General features: G+C 40.3%; 1 non-coding gene across 1 annotated transcript; it reads left to right on the top strand.

The window, feature by feature from the left end:
• Nucleotides 1-412: 412 nt before the first annotated feature.
• LOC120965373 (uncharacterized) lies at nucleotides 413-5,693 on the top strand. Its single transcript, XR_012183347.1, has 3 exons — nucleotides 413-821; nucleotides 1,096-1,224; nucleotides 2,139-5,693. It is a non-coding gene; the product is annotated as an uncharacterized protein (transcript).
• The last annotated feature ends 239 nt before the right edge of the window (nucleotides 5,694-5,932 follow it).

Genomic DNA, 5,932 nt, shown 5'->3' on the forward strand with positions numbered 1-5,932 from the left:
TTAAATATGCCCTAATATTTTAGAAAAGTGATTTGGTCCAATTTTACAACAAATATATGGTAGGTCCTTCACAAAAAAAATCCATTTTGGGCTCTCGAAAAGTGGAACATTATTTCTATGTGCAATGCAAATAAAGACCACAAAATCATCATTGTTTGAAATCCTAAGATACACATGTGTAGACAATATTGGGTAATTTAAATATACAACATGAGGCTAATTTGATGAGTGCTTACCCGAAATAAGAGGGTAAAAAATATAAAAGAAATAAAAGAAAAAACACATTTACATAAGCTAGAATATGATTGGTGGAATCATCTGTGACACGGATCGATGACATGGAAGACATCTTACCATCCATTGCTAGCAATCCCACGTCCAACCATCCATCTAAAGAAAAGGAGAAAAAAAAAACCACCGCACGAAACCCTACCCAGCCACTCCTCCTCTCCTTCCTTCCTTCTGCCCGCCGCCTCCCTCTCTCTCCCCGATCCAGAACGACCCCCTCATCCAAACCCTAGCTTACCATCGCCGGCGGCGGCGCCCGGCCTCCTTCCCTCGCGCTGCACCCGAACCTCCCTACTTCCCTCGCGTTGTACCCGAACTTCCCTCGCGCTGCACCAGAACCTCCTTCCCTCCGGCGGAGTCAGAGACAGCCGGGCGAGGTGGTGGAGGAGGAGTAGTAGTGCCGCATCTGCCGGCACCCCGCCGACGCGGACCGCCCGCTGCGCCACCCCTGCGGCTGCAACGGCAGCATGTGCTTCGCCTACGACCACTACTCGATCCGCTGGCTCAAAGCCCGTCGCAAATCCTTGTGTGAGGTACGTATCACCATCTCCATCTCCTCCCCGCCGACTAGAGTCTCCACCCTCCCCCGGGAGACCAGGCAACAAATTTTGTCTGTCCCCTCGTCGCCTGTCCCTGACTCCGGCGGATCCGTCCGCCGTCGTGCTCGCACTTAGTCCATGTTCCACTTCGATTCCGCCACAAAATCTTCACACGATGATGTGATTTTCTTGGGGGCGTCTGAACATTTCACACTAACATTTTCTAGGTTGTGCAGTGTCTGATGATGTGCTCCATTTGAGTACTCAGGTGTGCAGGCACTAGATCTCCAGCCCCGGCATCGCACTCCAGGCGGACCGTGCCTTCCGCGCAAACTACGGGGCACGTCTGCGCCGCTGCCAGTTCGCCGTGCTGCACGTCCTTCGGTTTTCCTTGTGGGTATGCCTCTTCTTCTTAGCATTATCGTTTCTATATGCTATGGTGATGTGATCCTCCTACATTTTCCCCATACTACTAAAGCTCCAATTAGTTAGTGTGTTTGTGTTTTGTACTACTCTATCCGTTCCTAAATATAATATATTTTGGACATCTTAATATGGACAAATAGACAGACTGGCGTGAATGAACAAACACATAAAACGTGTCTATGTCCATCTGATTCAAAAAACAGTTAAAAAATCTTATATTTGTGAATAGAGGGAGTAGCATTTAGCACATCTTGTTGACATGGCTCACCACATTGCTTTAACGCCCCAGGTTGGATAGATAGTGAAAAGTCATGGATGTCCATATTGAAGAAATTTGTATGAGTTGCTCTACTAGTAATGGATGATTGTGGTCTGATGTGCAGGTTAGGATTATTTTGCGATCCATGTTATGGTCTGATGTGCTTTACTATATATGAATGAATAACCTGGGAGCATCCAATCTTATTAGATTCACTATTATTGCACAAGTAAATTGATTGAGTGGTAGAGATATCATGTTGTACTGTCTACCCAACTGTACTGCTGTATACCATGATAGAATTAGCTGCAACTTGATTGTGGATTTAATTTGTCACCCCAACTGCATGTTGTGATGTCTGCCCTGTCGCATATATCATAAGAATGTTGCATCTACTTTGTTTGACATTTGTAACCTCATATTCAGTTATTCACCTATCACTTTCCGGATTAGTTTTTTGAACCTTCTGTTTGCTGCAAACAATTGCTTAGGATGAATATTGTTCTTCTATCTAGTTCATATGCATGATCATTTGTTTTGTGAAGGCAGGCTTTTATTCTTTCGAGTCAACCATGCATAAATTACCTGACACTATTCTATGACGTGTTTGGTGCTCCTCTTTTCAGGTACGAGATGGCTCTCACCAGAATTGGTCTTGCCACCCTCGCCCTCATGGGGCAGAACCTTGCCCTCAACATTGCAGAGAATGGCTTCCCCGTCTCTGTCTACAATAGGATGACCTCCAAGGTCGATGAGACTGTTCAACGCGCCAAGTTAGAAAGGCTTCCCCATCTCTGTCTACAACATTTTTGAAAGTGTGAATCGTGCTGCTAATTTCCTAATATGACTTGGATACACAGGGGATAAAATCCAGTGATAAATGGGGATACCCTATATTTTTTGCTTACTATTTGGAGGTGTCTGCTGATTATTTGAGGATGCTTTATATATGTCCCTAGATGTCCTTATGCAATACCTGATATGATAACATGACCTAAATTAGGACTATTACTTGCTCATCGGCCACACCAGTGCATTTTGTTTTTGAATGTCCTGTACTTGTTGTTGCATGATAGATACATATATGTGTCATCAATTGGTCATTGGATATTGCTGGAAACTAGCTATGTCACATCCATTTCTAGGTTGTCTAGTTTGTTATGTCACATCAATTGTATGCTTTTTCTGAGATTGTGTTAGCTGTGTAGCTTGTAGTTATCAATTGCAAATGGGCTTATATATTGCATTTTATGAGATTGTACTTTAGCTACGCGGCGTCCGGCACCGTGACCTCAAGCTACACAACTTGCTCATGGGTGGATGGGCTGGTATCCTCTGATGCATGGATGGATGGTTTGAACCCAGCAAGAGGAAGTCTTCTCTTCTCTTTATCAACTAAGCGTACTTTCTCCTCTAATGGATGGATGGGAGTCCATCAATTTAGGTGTTAGTATGTTGTTGATGCTCATGTCGATGCCCTGCTTTTTTTCTTGTCATGTGCTGAAATTAAGTGGCAGTATCAGATGCAAATCAATTAGTGTTGTTAATACTGGTAGGCTAGCTACAAGCTAGAGGGAGAGCAGGGGATTGAAACCTGTCAACAGAACTACTGATGTAATATGCAAAGAACAAATTGAAACCATGTTCTTCAAAATTAAAGGGTTGATTGATATCGGTCCTTCTTTTGACAGATATAATATGTATCCTGGATTATTATTTTCTTCTCTAGCAAATTGTAGACATGAATCACTAGTTGACCTATTGATTCGTACACCTATATATGTTCTATTACATTTTTTGAACTTGATGCAAATTCTATGGTATGTGAGGTCCTTTTGTTGCTGCAAGCATTGACACAATATGTTGTGCACAGGGATCTCCGCATCTGAGTCCTAGCCGTCCTCCGCAGCCAGGAGCTAGGCCAAGGGAGCAAGCAGCGCCGCTGGTTCCTTCGAGGATGCGTGTTATTGGTCGAGTCTTGTGGAGAAGCAAGGTGAACCGGGCATCATGTCACTTGTGCCGTTGTCGTAAGAGCAGAACGCCACTCTCACTTGATGTGCATGCATTAATGCAACAAAGCATTCTTACATGGTGATTGTTAGCGATCCACAACAGTTATCTCGCATAATAGTGTCATTCTCTTAGTAGTTAACAAATGCATCTTGTCCAACTGAGTAAACTAGGCCCAACTTGTACAATAAACTGAACTAAATGTTGTCGCATTCTGTACATGTTACTTTCTATTTGGTGTATGATAACTAGCGAAGCTACACGGGCATTTGCGCAGCTAGGTTGTCATTTGCCATTTGTTCACCCTCAATACATGAACTAAATTAAATATCCAAATTTTCCTCCACTTTCTTCCATATCATTAATGCCGAAAGGACTCCCCCGTGTCGAGAAAACAGTTCATCTTCGGCTACATGAATTGGCTATTTAAAAAATGAAGCATGATAAGTATTTTCACATGTGATGACGAATGATAGAGATATTTTCCTGGCACGTTAAATTGTTTAGTTTCTTCCTAATATAACATGTAGGCTTTTATATTGCATTTCACGCTATCATCTGTGTTTATCTTCTTCTTTTTTGAATAGTTTGGATTGCTTAACACATGTGTCATGTGGTCTGTATTTACCTTCTTAATAAGAATTTTAGTACGTACATTCATAGGAAAAATCTAGTGAAAATATTAATGACGTCTAAGTTATTTTGTGCGCTTCATCTATCTACCTCTTTGTAATGACTAATACAACTATTTTTACTTGTACAGTGGCATAACATGTTTACTTTAGTTGTCTATGTCGCATTTCATTTCAGACATTTCAATTGTTGGTTACTTGGTGTACATTCATTGTGGAAACATTTTTATATTCTTATGGCCATAACGTGTTGTCTTTATCTTGTCCCTATTGTTTAATAACTTGTTTAGTTTAGCACACTGGCATCTTTTGTTTTTGCTTTCGATCTTTACCTTTACAACGACCACACATCATCTTATGTCCTTTGTAAAATTCGCTCGCACACACGGCACAACAGCTTTTTCAAGCAATCATGGCTTACATGCATGTAATATTATATTCTTTCCCAGTCCAACAAATCTCCGCATGTGAACACTATGCGAGTGACAGCTAGTACATGCCCACATCTGGTTGAAATGGTGATAAGTAGGTAACTTCTTAATTTATTCCTTAAATCTAAGTTCTAATGTCTATGCAAGTTTTTTTTTTGCAACTTCCAAACGTACACAACATGCATGCGATTCCACATGGTAAATTTGTACCTGTCCTTCTCATGGACGTCACTTTTTCTTTCCAGGGACATGTACGTGACAAACTTTGTATGTGCAACACAACATAACACGTACACATTATTTGTATGTAATGTTATATCTTTAAATCTCAGCCGTTTAAATATCAAAATTAATGGTTAAGATAATTTAATCTGTGTGGATGAACGTGATGGCTTATTTGACTCTTGTTTTAATTATATAATAGATGATATCTATGGAAATTCTACTTTGTAAAGAATAAATAATGTGTTATGGATCGCAACCTAATTTTTGTTGACATGAATTTCTTATGCCCCTTATTTTGACTTAGTTTCACCCATGTTGCTTTTCGAAACATGAGACTGATGAGTTTTCCTTGTAGGCAACATTGATTTAGGATTGATTTAAGATTTTTGTGAGTATGCCTAGGTTATGTGAATATGCATCACAAACATATAGTGTTCTGACATAATTGGTCTCTAAAACATCTATATTATTTGAAGTTGTTTGAATCTGTTGCTTTATCATACATTCGGTCAATAAATCTGCATTTCCGTGAAATTTCGTTAAATATATACTTTCCCGATAGTTTGTACACTAAGCCTGGAGGTTTGAATATCTACTCCAGGAATGAAAAGGCTACTCTAATGCCTTTGTGTTCACCCTTTGACAGGAGCTCCTGGCCTAGGAAATTTCAAGTTTGAAGCGGCGCATAGCCCTACGCAGCAAAGATTTGTTCTGTTTGACTGTAATAGACTGTAAAGATTATAGTATTGTAATAGTAGGCATGTCTGGGTTGTAATAGCTATGTACAGATTGTAATAGACTAATTTAGAGTTATTTGATGAACTACATTTGGTCTGTTCTATTTCAAATATTGATTATTTATGTGATTTGAAGACGTTTGAAATGGAAACATGATTAGTGGGACCCATTTTCAAAAATAATCAAAACAATTTTCACATTTCTGACATGTGGGACCAATATAGGACATTATGACAAGTGGGACCCATCTGACTTGTGGGACCAGCTTGAAAAATATAATGGCTGAAACACTTTAAAAAGGCCAGGGCCTAGAACTAAAAAGGCCGAATTGTTGGGACAGGCCTAGGTAGCGAACAAAAATCAGCAGCAAATAATACATTAAAT

This window comes from Aegilops tauschii, chromosome 5 (assembly GCF_002575655.3).
Source record: "Aegilops tauschii subsp. strangulata cultivar AL8/78 chromosome 5, Aet v6.0, whole genome shotgun sequence".
Classification (NCBI taxonomy): Eukaryota; Viridiplantae; Streptophyta; class Magnoliopsida; order Poales; family Poaceae; genus Aegilops; species Aegilops tauschii.